This window comes from Anser anser (assembly GCF_964211835.1).
Source record: "Anser anser genome assembly, chromosome: 19".
Lineage (NCBI taxonomy): Eukaryota > Metazoa > Chordata > Aves > Anseriformes > Anatidae > Anser > Anser anser.
Window position 1 is genome coordinate 2,662,746 of NC_139740.1, and position 15,179 is coordinate 2,677,924.

Below are 15,179 nucleotides of genomic sequence, written 5' to 3' on the forward strand. Positions count from 1 at the left end.
TGTTTTATCCCTTTCCCTCTTCAAATCTAGTTTAAAGCCTTATCGATCAGCCCTGCTAACTCCTGGGCAAAAATCCTTTTCCCCCTTCTAAGAAAAGTGCTCTCCATCGGGAGCCAGTATGCCTTGTGTCATGTAGACCTTACCATGATCAAGAAACCCAAAATTACATTGCCAGCCTCAGAGCCATGTATTGATCTGCTGGGTCTGCCTGTTCCTTTCAGTATTGATCCCTGCTACTGGAAGGATGGAGGAAAACACTACCTGTGCACCCGATCCTTCAACTAATTGCCCCAGAGCCAAGAACTCCCTTTTGATCACTCTTGGACTTCTCTTTGCTACCTTATTACTGCCAACATGAAGAGGTAATAATCAGAGGGACATATCAGGTGAGCGACTTTCCGTGCGATGTCTCTTACTCAAGCCCCAGGGAGGCAGCAGACTTCACTATGGGTCGGGTCTGGACGGCAAATTGGGCCCTCTGTTCCCTTCAGAAGGGAGTCCCCCATGACAATAACCCTTATTTTCTTCTTGTTGGAGGTTGTTGTGTTGTGGGGGGTAGGCTGACTTGCCCCCAGCAATGCCCCCAATGGGGATGGACCTTTGTCCACATTGTCTTCTGCTTGCCCATCAAGTTTCAGAGCCTCATACCTGTTGTGTAGGGGCACCTGGGAAGGGGAGGTAGGCAGTGGGGAGGTTCACCTGCTGTGCTGAACTGGAACCTGCTTCCACTGCCCCCTGTCTCTTAGGTCCCCTCCCTCTGCCTGGTGGTGAGGGGGTAGGGAAACCTTCATTTCTTGTGTACTGGCTGGCTGAGGAGCCTGTCTCAGGGATGGCAGAGCTCTGCCACACCAGATCTCCTTCTCTGACTCCCTGATGCTCCTCAGCTTGCCCATCTCCTCCTGAAGCTCTGCCACCAGGTGAGGCAGTTCTTCAACGTGGGCACACCTCCCACAGCTGTGCTCACTCCTGCCATCCTGTACTGGCCTAAGAGTAGTGCACACCTGGCAGCCTGACACACCTAGGTGGCAGCATGTTCCCCCTGGAAGTCTGTCTGGGAGGCTGCATCAGTTGCGGTGGGGGTTGAACTCTGTGAGGCCATGGCCATCTGCTGGGTCAATACCATTGCTCCCTGGTCAAGCTGGCCAAGCTTTAGTGTCTTCCTTGTGTGCCCTGCCTTGGTTTAACTATAGGGATAATGGAATGAAGATTATTCTCTGTCAGAGACTATTTATCTTTTAAATCTTACTCATCTAATTCTTATGTATTGAAAGTGGTTTTGCATTTTCTCCTTGGTCACTTTTTAATTAAGCAAAGTCTTGTAGCCTTTTTTTTTTTTTTTTTTTAAAGTTGGTTGGTAACAGAAGTGCTGAGATACTAGCAGGCCAACTCCCGTTCTTACCCCTGCCACCAGAGTGGTTCCAAAGAGTGTTTATCAATATGGTGGTAGGCTCTTTATATATATAAATATATATATACACAATATACTTTTTAATTAAAAGTGACTAAGTGACGTTATATGGTGAAGAAACAATCCTTTCTGAAGGCACACCCATCTATTGGTGACTCTACACATATGGAACCATTTTAAGACCTGTCAGTCAAGCAATTTTCAATATGCGTAGTGTGTACTGTGTTGATTTTATGGTGTTCTAGCTTTCCAAAACACTACAAAGAAATGAAAGCCAGTAAAAAATCTGTGTACTCTTAGCATCATTACTTTTAACAGTAAAGTGTATAGCCTTATAAACATCAACACAGTTAAAGCTATCTTAAAAAGACAGTACAAATGACAGTAAGTGTATCAAGTTTAGCATATCAAGTATTTCAAAGTTTGCCTCAAATCTATATCAATCAGATTAGACTGCTATTTACAATAGGTGTTACAAATATTTATAATATTGATTTAATTTTAAGCTACTAGCTGCCCTCTGGATGTTCCCTAGTATCTCAAGAACCTCTAGTATCTCTAGAATCTCAACAAAATCATTATTAATGATGCATTTGAAACAAAATACCTGCTTGTCAGATTATCAGAACAAGTTACTTTTTTTGGAATTGTGCAGAAAGAAAGAAGAGAACAGCTGTTATGGAAAAACCTCCACTTGGGAAATGTCTAGGTAGACTTGGATTCTCCAGTTTGAAAAAGATTAATTGGAGAAAGTAAAATAGAGAGGTCTAAAAAACCCTGAGTGTCATAACATTCAATGTCTTTTTAATGCAATAACTATAAACCAGCAAAGGAATGTAGCAGAATGATAATTAAAAACAAAAGAGATGTGATTCATTGCCACAGGTCATAGTGGATGTCACCTGTGCAGGGTAGCTTACTCCAAGAGTCAATAGCAATGATTACCTCAAAGGCACACATCTAGAATGAAAGAGAAGCAATAAAGATCATCCTCCACCATGGCTGGGAATTCATAAGTTATTAGAGGAGGGTCTGGGTTCATGAAAAACAAGGGTATGCAAGACATGTAAATGATGAGCTTCAGGAAGACTAGCAAACCATGTCCTGGGCTGTGCATATGTAACACAGCCAAAAGGAACTAGGTTTATAGGTGACGGCAGTCCCAGATCTTTGCTTGCTGCCAGTAGATAAAAGGACCTTTTAACTAGAACCTCTTGGATTTTAACATTCATTCATTTACTTTTCTTCACAGAGTGTGAATATATGTAAAGCAGTCCTATATACCCCTGTACACCATTTATTCAGCAAAGGAACAGCATGGTGTGTACTCCATAACTGCTGCTGCTTTTGTTTTACAGAGCACAAAGTTGTTCTTTAAGAGGGTTCTCCATCTCCTGGTTATATGCTGATACCAGTGTTATTGACGAAAGAGAATGTCCCCTGTTGATAACTGTCAAACAGGCAACTGTGGAGTCATTACACTGAAGGAACAGGAGTATACAAAGACATGAAAAGGTTGCATGTCTGGGCTTTGAGCATGCTGACTTTTTGAGGCATCCCAGTAAGGCACCAAGGAGCTATATAATTCAGGAGTATAGATGTCTACCTTGCTTCCTATTCTATGAGTAGGGGAATAATATTTCCATTAAACTAATGAAATATAGAAGACATTTCTTGTGGCTAAATAAAAATTTCCATCTCTAGTCAGATATGCTGAACCTTCAAAGCTTACTTAGGTTCAAAAACCAGTTAGACAAACCATTGTATGTAGAGACTTGGAAAGCATAATGTACCAGGAAGATTAGCTGAAATAACATTTTAAGACAATTCAGGTAAAAATACCAGGTACATCCTATAAACACTTTATATATCTATGCAGGTATAGATGTGATATTGATGTGATTAATCTATTGTCCATCTTGCTTGATGGGTTGTGGTTCATATTACTTATTTTCACATGTTATATGCAGATATGAATTTATCCAAAGGATAAGTATGGCTGGAGTCTTTTACAGCAATTTATCTGTCAAGAAAAATGCTACACATCTATTGTGCCAGTTCTTGAACACGTGTCATACCAGCTGATTCATCTGCATGGTTTCTGTAAAATTCTTCTGTTTACATGGGTTGTTAAATTCATCAAGGAAACAGCATCTTCATGAGTTCTCATAATTCTGGCTTTGTCAAGCAATATGTAAAATGTAAATGTAGGCCTGTCTTGGTAGCTGACAGGTTAGATACGCAGACCACAACATGTACAATTTGTGCATTTTGTTATCTTAGAATTTTTTTGCTCTTTATTGATAAGAGTGTTTGTTTTCTCTATTCATGTGCTCCCAGCAAGACTCCTCAGTTAACTGCAGTTAGTGCAGGTTGCAACACACCTGTTCACAGAACCAAATAAATTTGATCATATTACACTTACCCAGTATCTTTTCCATCAGGTGCTCATGAAAATATACTTTTCCTAGAACAAGTTGTCCTGTGAAGTAAACCTGCCCACGCTAAGTCCCCCAAACAGTTGATAACCTGGTATATCTGTAACTGACACAAATTGGTTGGATGGACATTTTTGGTTTCATCCAGTGTAGCTATTCTCAGTGCTCCACAGTTAGTTGAAAGTTAGTTTGCTATATCTGCAAATATATATTTGTTCATCATGCGATGTTATCATCTACCTTTGTGACTTTTTATCACTGCATCTTAACAGGTTATTATTCTGTCAATATTATTGCAGTACACCCAGAAGAATGAAGGGGAAAAGAGTTTATCCCATAATTGTTCATTAGGGGGATAAACCCTGTTCCCTATGCTGTAAATCGTGTTGCAGTTATGTGGGACTGGTTCTGGAGAAAAGCAAGAATAGGAGTACCTTCCACAGGACAGAATCATAGAATCATTAAGGTTGGTAAAGACCTTCAAGATCATCTAGTCCAATCATCCCCCGTCCACCAATATCACCCACTAAACCATGTCCCTAAGTACCTCCAACTTTTCCTTAAACACTCCCAGGGACGGTGACTCTATCACTTCCCTGGGCAACCCGTTCCAATGCCTAATCACTCTTTCTGAGAAGAAACGTCTCCTAATTTCCAGCCTGAACCTCCCCTGGTGTCACTTGAGGCCATTCCCTCTAGTCCTATCACTAGTTACCTGTGAGAAGAGGCCGGCCCCCAGCTCCCCACACCTTCCTTTCAGGGAGTTGTAGAGAGCAATGAGGTTTCCCCTGAACCACCTCTTCTCCAGACTAAACTACCTCAGTTCCCTCAGCCGCTCCTCACAGGACTTGTGTTCCACAAAATTGTAGAGTTCTCTATTTTTGGTGAAGTCAGGAGGGGACTCAGTGAAACTGAGACCTTGGACTTCCTGAGGGCAGACTTTGAACTGTTCAGGACACTGGCGGGGAGGGTCCCTTGGGAGTCAGTCCTTAAGGGCAGAGGGATCCAGGAAGGCTGGATGCTGCTCAGAAAGGAAGCCTTCAAGGTGGAGGAGCAGGCTGTCCCAGTGTGCCGTAAGTTGAGTCGTTGGGGAAGAAGACCGGCATGGCTGAACAGGGAACTTTTGCTGAGTCTCCAGGAGAAGAGTTTATGTCCAGTGGAAGAAGGGACAGGAAACTCGGTGAGAGCTCAAGGAAGTTGCTAACATACACAGGGAGAAAATCAGAAAGGCTAAAGCCCAGCACGAGCTCAACCTGGCTGTGATTCTCACTGTAATTTAAAGCCACGGTGACCCCCCAGTTTCATTTCTTAATGTCCTGTTTATTGAAGCCTTTTAGCCAATTGTCTCCTATTCCATGGGCAAAAGAGTGAAGATTCCTCCATAGCTTTTCTCAGATTTTTTACGTATTGCACATTTATTTTTAGGCTCGAATGAAAAATGGTGACAGAATACATGCATATTCATGGAAAGATGCATCTTATATGTTTCTAAACTCAGCAAGTGTTTCTGCACTTAAGAGAAACACATATATTGAGGTTTGAAAATGAGTCAGCATGACTTTAAATGACAATTTTTAAGTAAATGTTGAAAGATAATTTATGTAAACAGAAAAGAATATTAATCTAAACTTGTGAAAACTACGATACTGCAGTGATTCTGTTTTAATAATGGAGGATAGGCACTGAGTATGTCTTTCAACTAGCTGTGGAGCACTGCAAAATAGTCAATGATATATATTATTTGGGGTGAAAGGTGATCTCTATCCTAAATTTATCATTCTTTTTCCATCATAAAGCAGTAATACATACCTTCAGGTTTTTTCAACAGTTGTGAGGTTGGCAGCAATCCATATTCTGTGTAAATTACTGACAAGAATTGCTTATCACCTGTTGGACTGTGGGGCTATTTCACCTTGAATGCCTTATTTCACCTTCTGCCTTTCCTGAGGCAGCCTAATTAGAAAGCACTTCATTACTAGACTATCGTTTATACCTTGGCATTTTGAGGGCAACAAACTATCTTCTTCCTTCTTTCTGGCAACAAAAGCAGAAGCAAAGGCAGAAGAAATTGGAACAACACACTTGGCTTGCTCCCAATTACAACTGTCCTCATATTTCTACTGTCTCTGTGTACAAGACCAGTTCATATTGCTAACTTGGAATGTTATCTAGTAGCAGCAGAGAATCAAAATGATGTTGGGAAGAACTGGCTTGGTTTCCATGCCAGAATTGTTAAGCTAATAAAATGATGGTGATTGTACTTTCTGCCTGTTGCCAAATAGACAAAATGAATAGTAACAAGTGACCAAGACCAGATGGGATGAAACAGCTGAACCGTTGACTGTGATGTGTGAGCTTTTACTAAAACTACATTGCTATTGGATGTATAGAAATTGTCTAGCAGAATGCCAGTTTTTAAAAAACATTTAAAGGAATGGTGGTTCAGTAAACCTGGTGGTTGCACTGGGAAAACAGTAGGAGCTAATAATGAATATAATTTGAGGACACACTGGGAAATCATGGAAATCATTGAATCATTAAGATTGGAAAAGACCTCCAAGATCATCTGGTCCAACCATCACCCTACTACAAACGTTACCCACTAAACCATGTCCCTAAGCACCAGGTCCAACCTTTCCTTGAACACCCTCAGGGATGGTGACTCCACCACTTCCCTGGGCAACCAACTCTTTTGGAGAAGAAATGTCTCGTAATTTCGAACCTGAAACTCCCCTGGCACAACTTGAGGCCATTCTCTGTAGTCCTGTCACTAGTTACCTACAGGAAGAGACTGATCCCCAGCTCCCAACAACTTCCTTTCAGAGAGCTGTAGAGAGCAATGAGGTGTTCCCTGAGCCTCCTCTTCTCCAGACCAAACAACCTCAGTTCCCTCAGCCGCTCCTCATAGGGCTTGTGTTCCAAGCCCTTCACCAGCTTTGTAGCTCTTCTCTGAACATGTTTCAGGGCCTCAATTTCATTTTGTAGTGAGGGGCCCAAAGCTGAACACAGTACTTGAGGTGCTGCCTCACCAGAGCAGAGTACAGGGGAGCAATCACCTCCCTGGTCCTGCAGGCTACACTATTCCTGATACAAGCCAGGATGTCATCGGCCTTCTTGGCCACCTGGGCACACTGCCAGCTCATGTTCAATCAAGCATCAATCAGCACCCCCAACATCCTTTTCCTCCACATAGCTTTCCAGCCACTCTCCCCTCAAGCCTGTAGCATTGCATGGGGTTGTTGTGGCCAAAGTGCAGGACCTGGCACTTAGCCATATTGAACCTCATCCCACTGGCCTCTACCCATTGATCCATCCTGTCCAGGTCTCTCTGCAGGGCCTTCCTACCCTCCAGCAGACCGACACTTCCCCCCAACTTGGTGTCATCTGCAAACTTACTGAGGATGCAGTCAATTCCCTCATCGAAATCATCAGTAAAGATATCAAGAGGATGGGCCCCAATGCCAAACCCTGGGGAACAGCACTGGTGACCAGTGGCCAGCTGGATTTCACTCTGTTCACCACCACTCTCTGGGCCTGGCCATCAAGCTATTTTTTAACCCAGCAAAGAGCGTACCTGTCCAAGCCCTGGGCTGCCGGCTTCTCCAGGAGAATACTATGGGAGACTGTGTCAAAGGCCTTGCTGAAGTCTAGGTAGAGTACAACAACAACCTTTCCCTCATCCACCAGACAGGTCACCCGGTCATAGAAGGGGATGAGATTGGTCAGGCAGGACTTGCCATTCATGAACCCATGCCGACTGGGCCTGATCCCCTGGTTGTCCTGCACACATTGCGTGATTGCATTCAAGATGACCTGTTCCAGAAATACAACATACCAAGAAAAAAGGCTTTTGTAAAGCAAAGTCGTATCCCACCAATGTAGTGGAGAATTAAAAATATGTGAATGGGGGAGAAATAGCTGGTATTGTCTTAATGAATAGCTAAAAGCCATGTGAGAAAGTATATATTTTTTTCTTAATGGAGGTAAACATGCGTGTGTGTTGTTACATAAGGTCGTTCCGAGAAGTGACCCTGGAAGAGGATAGCTAGATAATCATCACTGCAGATATGGGCTCTGAGTGTCCAAACTGGCTTGATCTGGCGGAAATCCCAGGAACGGCTTGGGAGAAAGATCACTCTAGCAGCTCTATTTATAGGCTGTATGGATAAGGCTGCATTACAGCCCAGAACAACCCTCCCATACTATCTCAACAGGCCTTGTGGCCTCACACTCCTTATACAACTCCACACCACTCCTAAGTTATGTCCCATATACCCTTGCTATCATTCCCTGCAGGGCCTGCTAGATTATGAAACAGCTATCATTATTTTAAGACATTAATGCACTGCAGAGGGGCAGGCACTGATCTCCTCTTTCTGGTAAGCAGTGATAAGACCTGAGGGAACAGCATGAAACTCTATCAGGGAAGGGTCACGCATGGTGTTAGGAAAAGGTTCTTCACCAAGAGGGTGGTCAGTCACTGGAACAGGCTCCCCAGGGCAGTGGTCACAGTACTTTGAGCTTGCCAGAGTTTAAGAAGAATTTGAACAACGCTTTCAGACAGAAGAGTTGATTGTTGATTTGTTTGGATGGTCCTGTGTGGAGCCAGGAACTGGACTCAGTGATCCTTGTGGGTTCCTTGCGGCTCATGATATTATATGTAAATGTCCAAGTGACTCAGGAGTGATAGAAGAGTGTCAGAAGTATCTTGCCTAGTGCTGACTCCACTGCTTTTTGTAAAATATCCTGTTAATGTCTGGGACATTAACACTGTGCTTTCCTTGAGCTGTTTCGTATTCAAAGTAAGCAGTAAAGACGTATTGGAGAAGTGACATTCTGACAGCCCACAAACACAAGACTGCTTTTCTCTGTTGTCTTCCTATTGCCCATACCTGCCTCACTTTTCTCCTCTGGCCTTGACAGCAGTCAGCTGCAGAGGTGCACAGGTCACTGGGCGAATCCCAGGGCTCTGCTCTTCTGGTGGTCATTCAGAACTACCTGGTCAGACATCCAGCTCCAAGGCATCCTTGTGGATTCACAGATGAATCCAGCCCTGTCAAGCTACTCTCCTTGCTATGAAAATATCTTGGAGGATGGGTATAGGAAATAGTGGCATTTGTCAAATAAACTGTATTCCTCTAGTTATTAAAAAGGACAAAGCTTTTTATCGGCCTTTTATTCCATATTTGACAGGAAAGATTGTGGAGCAATTGCCTAAAGTATAGTGCAGACCCTGAAAGCTGGTATGATGATATTTGGTTTGACAGTGATGATGAAGTCAAAGAGATTGCTGATTCTGAACATAAATTGATTTCCTTGAGAACTTTGGTTAAAACTGAGACTACTGTTGGTGATGAAGATGAGATCTGTACTACTGTGTGAACAGTTCTATGATCATCAGCAGAGTTGGTTAAAATACAGGAGGAATTCTCAAGGTGGTCAGGAGAATCAGAAGTTGAGTGTTTGTGTCGAGTTTCTCTTGAAGAAGGAGATTGAATTATGCTGAGTGAGGAAGAAGCAAGAGGCTTTTGGGGACCAGGAGTATTTTTAACCACCACACCAGGAGACCATAATTACTCTATAACTGCACAAGCTGCATACTGGGCAGGTGGTATAGATCCCCAGGAGAGAGAGTAATGACGGGAAATTAGAGCCACAAGCAATTCTGACCTGTCTGTAGCAGTACAGAAAGCAGCCTGCATTCAGGCGATATATGAAAGAGATGAATTCAGGAAATCCCCGATGTTAGCTCCTATTGACCCAGCTTGATTAACCCCTCTCATCCATGGACTCCTTGATTTTCTTAAGATGTTTGTGGCAAATACCCAGGATTGCATACAAGCTGCTTGTAGGGATGGTGATTGTGGTCATAGACAAAATCCGCACTCCCCCATTCCCACTTGGAGTGATTTTGAACAAGACATAGATAAGTATGGATGCTGAATGGAGTGGATTAGTTCATCCAGTACTAAGCCCCCAGATCACTCCTGGCAAGTTTGCCAAACCCATACTCAAAATTCCATATACCTCAAATTCAAAGAGAGGTTCAAACCTAATAAGGAACGGCGTGAGTTGTGGCATAAGGCCTTAGCTTTGGGCGCACCCTGACCAATCTTGCGTGATGCCTCTATGGAGGACCTCCATACATCAGTCCAATCTCTGGGTAAGAAAATTATTCCAGCTGGAGAGAATTGCCTAACTGAAAAACTCCCAACCCATAAGGAAAGTACACCTTCTGCACTGAGCCTAATTGACAAGGCAGAAGCTTGCTAAAAAACCTCCTATCCCAACAGAGGGCAGTGAGCCACTCTGCTCGGTGGGTATTAGCAATTCAATGGCTCTCTAATGAACACTCTGACCTTATCATTGCTATTCTGTTGGACCCTGAAAAATATTAGTAAACTTTCTTATTGACACTGGGGCCCGAATGTCGGTAATTACACGAGACAGCACAAACCCTGGGCATAACACCTGGTCGTTGCAGGGTTAAATTCACAAGAATTGATGGTGTGGAAAAAGATTGCCCCACTGCAAAAATTTCACATAGGAACAAAAATTAATCAAGTCAGAAGTATTAGTCACTGCTGTATATACCAATACCTCATGATTTGACATACTGCATGGGCAAATGTGGAAACTCCCAGATGGAACTGTATGGAGTTTCACGACACATCAGAAGGATTCAGGCACAGTGAAACTGTCTGTTACAAACAGTCATACCCTTACCCCCACTAAAATCACAAATGTTCAGCAATATCTGTTGCCAGCAGCAACACTTATGGGAATTGATGGGGTGGTAACAGAATTGGAAGAAAGAGGCATTATTAAAAGGACTCATTCACTTTACAATTTACCGGTGTGGCCAGCAAAGAAACCGACCAGGCAATAGCATTTTACAGTGGATTACAGATAGTTAAATGCTAGCATCACACCTTTGGCTGCCGCAGTTCCAAGCATGGCAGAGATAGATAGTGAAAGCCTTCTGTGCATCTACCAATACAATCACCCCAAAGGTTTATTATAAACCAGAAGAACATCCTGTAGGATTTTACACTGGCCAACCTGTGCTAGTGAAAATGCCTCACATTGGAATAATAGCAATGGTACTAACTACTCCCAAATATCCCTACGCATGGGAAGTCAAAGACTGTTATTTCACCCTCTTTCTAACCCTGCCAGTTGAATACAACCAAGCATATTTCATTTCCTTTTTTGTTCACAGGAATCCTGAGTGAACTGCATGTGGAGAATCACAAATCTGCAGTTTGGATTGATAATGCTATGTTATACCCTGACGTTAATGCAATCGCTTTTGGTTCATAGACAAAAAGACCCAAAATGGCCATGGTCCCAAGCCCATGTTAAATACACTCAATTATGGGAACACGTGCCATCAGGGGAAACTTAAACTTAGCTACTGCGGTTGTACATGGAGCTGAGGTGTTTCACTGTGACATCTAACCATGCATTGTCATGGTATAGCACAATCACTGGAACATCTCAAAACAAAAAGGACTTAAATCTCTCAACTTTAGTTTTAGATGGAAAAAAAATATTTTCAAAACATGAATGGAGTTGGAATGATTCTCTTAGAATGGCTGAACTTCAAGCCACTTCAGGCCAGACAATACAAATCAGTAGCCGAATAACTAATGGGTATGCTTACAATAGGCCAACTGAAATTAAGACAATTTATAATGATTCTTCCAGACCACAAACTTATAGTACTGATTGTAACAAAATAACTGAACCAAATTCTGATTGCTGGCACAATTTTACTTTCACCAAACATATAATTGTGTACTGTCTTTGGGGTTACAGAGGCACAGAATTACTATTTGAATTTATGATCGATACAGCAACATCTTCGTTGACTGCAAAGGATAAGAAGCCTCTGACCCCACAGATATTTGAAACTGTACCAACTCGGCCTCTCATCAGTCTAACTCTTTCCATCCTCAACACAGGTCCTTAAATAATTAAAAATGTGGCACAACAGCAAGTTCTCTTTAACCCTAGCTGGTCTCTAAAGAGGGTAAAGCTAGTGCTGCACCACGGGATGCAGCTGCGTTGTTGGGAACAGGATTAGGTATATTAATTAGGTATTATTAATTATTAAGTATATTAAACAGCATTGATGCTGAGGTCCTAATGAGTAGAATAACTGTTACTATGGATGACTTAAGGAAATTGGAACGACCAATAAAATCACCCTTATTGGCCTTAGGAGCAAGTGAATGGCTTCTATCAGACATCTTACCCAACAAGTTGAAGAAAATGATCATTAAATACTCTTGGAAAAACTCAAAGTGGTATTTCCCTTGATTGAGCTGCATCCAAATGCAGTTATGGATACAGTCTGTAGCAGCAGCTATTATTAGAGAGGGAGAAGGAGGAACTTTACCCACCAAAATTCAAAAATTGATTTGGGATAATGCTTCAGAATTTGAAAAGGAGTTTCAAGCATGGTAGCAATTAGTCAACTTTACCTATTATGCAGAAAGTGATAAAATTATTGCCTTTATACTTACCATAAGCAATGCCACAGTATCCAATGTATATCCAATCATTGCATTAGGACTCAATCGTAATGGAACTACACTTTATCCTAAGGAGCATAAAGTATGGGCCCATCAAAAGGGAGGAAAGTGGCAAACAAATGATGTAAATGCACGTATTGTGCATGAACAAAAAAGCTTCATCTGTGAAAGTAACATGTTCGAAGCCCAAGACATTTGTCTTGACACTGAACAAAATATTTGCCACTTTGAGATACACCCTAAAGAAACCCTTGAAATTGTACTTGTATATATTGGGAAAGGCTATATTTGCATGAGAACCCATTGTGATTCTATAGTCATAGATAATACTGTTGTAGATACCAGTAATCACTCTAATGTTTGTTTTTGTAATTTTACCAAAATTCTAGGATGCGATTTTAATTACTCAGCTCCTGTCATCTCTTACCAACTTGTTACATTCAATTATATTCCTCTTCATGATCTGCTACCTACTCCTATTGGAATGAACCTTGAAGAAATTACTGTTACATGATGATTTGAAGCAGTTGATGAAACAAGTTCGAAAAAATGGACAAAAGACTAAAAACACCGCTGGTGGGACACTTTGTTTGGATGGTGGCCAACTACCACAGGAATCTTCAACAAAATGTTTCACCCTGTTGTTTTGTTAATACTCAGTGTACTATGCTTTATACTAACAATTAGTTTATATGTTAAACTTTGGATTATGATGAAACATTTAGTATCCCTACACAATATACATACACTCGATAATCCTCATCCTGAGAATGTATGTGATATAGTAAACACATTCCAAATGTTGTGAAGCTTGAGTGACTATAGTCACGGGGTGGATTATGTGGAATAATTGCCTAAAGTAACTAGGAAAATTAAACTAATATTCACATTTTAAAGAAAATGTACAGCATTGAAGAAGCTTTCAGGGTGGAGTGTAGCTGCATTACCTGAGTGTTCCCTAGGCTTCCAACCTTAGATGCTATCGCACTAGGGGAGCCTGGTGTGCTGACTCTAAGGAACAGTACAGAGCATAGAGCAGAGTAGAGATACCGTGGCTGGGCTCTGTGGGAAGAAGGGGAACTCGATTGTTCTTGTGCACACCGAGACCAATAAGCTGCACATTTGCTACCCTGAGCCAAAGACCTGTCATGTTTTTGACAAAATGCTGCACTCTAGTGAACTTTTGGTAATTATAATATCATTATAATACCAAAATACACCTCCATCCCAAAAGCTACCCACCTCCAAGGTGCGACCACACCTCACTGAGCATGCACTCTCATTTTCTCAGAGCCTATATCTTTAAACAAAAGCAAGAAAAGTTTTTACCAATCATAACCAAGATATGCTTGATGAGAGTCACTCAAGCTCCACCTAAAAGATAGAAAATAATATAAATTGGCTTAAGATAGAGGGGATGTTAGGGAAGATACCATCATGAGGGAAGATACGAAGATACCATCATGAAGGATACCTTCTGATTTCTGGGATCAGTCTACGGGCTGAATCTCTCCCCCCCCCCCCATTGGAACGCCATGGGGTAAGATTCGATCACTTGGTTGTACCAGGTATCTCCGTGGAAAGTTAGAAATCTCTAGAGCCTTTGTGCCTTCTAATGCATTAATAGCCAGGCTGTGCACCTGTGTATTTCATGCATGCTAGCTTGCTTTTGCAGACAGTGAATTTATCGCCGTCAATCCAAAGAACCTGTGTACCTGTTGCTGTAATAAATTGCACTTAATTGCATTGTTCCTAGCCATGATAGTTTTCATTGAACATGACTAGAGTAAGGGCGTGCTATGTTATTGGTGAATCCGTGACCGTGATAGTTCAGTACCCTGAATCTGACTGGACCCATATCAGTTAATGTGTTGTTGGTGAATCTATGACTGTGATAGTTCAGTACCCTGAATACAACCAGACCCATAACGGTTAATCGGCTACAACCCTTAATGCGACAAAGATACTGCACCAACTCTTGTTAGCTCCTTTCTTCTGCCCAACTGAAGCTATTTGAAGGAGCTTCTGGGTAATTTTGTGACAGTAGTTCAGCAAGCCCAGGCTTTTAGAGGGAAATATAACATGCTGTATGTGACAGCCCAACAGAGGTGAGGCTGCCACAGCTCCATGCCTGCAGGTTCAAAATGTAGCAAAGCTGCAGATGTATTCCCAGCAGACACACACACACACAGAGCACATGTATACACTGTGTGTGGGAATTGCATAGCTATACTGTGTGCATTATTGGCAATATTTACACATGCACTATACCCATGTTTACAGTACTTACAGCAACGAATTCCATTTCAGAGAAAGAATTTAAAGGGAGGTAGGGAATGGGTAAAAAGCACAAAATACTTAAAAGAAAGGAAGGAAGGCAAGGCTGACATTCATTCCTTTTATCCCTTCCAAAGGGCTATAGTGTTCCTTTACTGGAGCCCTGTTACCAGATTTGGTAAAGTTAGAAACTGTAAATTGAGGACATCCTGCAGTTGTTAATACCTCTTTGAAACTCAACTTCCAACAGGCAGTTTGCAGAAAACCTGGCCTTAGCTTTCCAGTCTCTACCTGCTTCATGGTCAATACAGTTAGGTCTCAATTTGTGGTGGGCTACCATTTTTTTCAAGAGAAGCCAACTGTATTCACAAAAGCCAATTCACATACCAGTCTTCTCATACACACTATTGTGTTCTCAACCCATCACCCTAGTTAGCCCAGGAGTTTCCCTCACAACATTCCAAAAGTTTGGTAAATATTTCTAGCAGATAAGACACATTTGCAAAAGGATCAGTT

General features: G+C 42.0%; 1 long non-coding RNA gene across 1 annotated transcript in view; it reads left to right on the forward strand.

The window, feature by feature from the left end:
• Positions 1–15,153, forward strand: part of LOC310884249 — a 51,438-nt gene extending 36,285 nt beyond the window's left edge. Inside the window, exons 2-3 of the long non-coding RNA XR_014574098.1 lie at positions 222–386; positions 12,776–15,153. This is a non-coding gene — a long non-coding RNA (uncharacterized lncRNA). The remainder of the gene's footprint in view (positions 1–221; positions 387–12,775) is intronic.
• Positions 15,154–15,179: the final 26 nt, after the last annotated feature.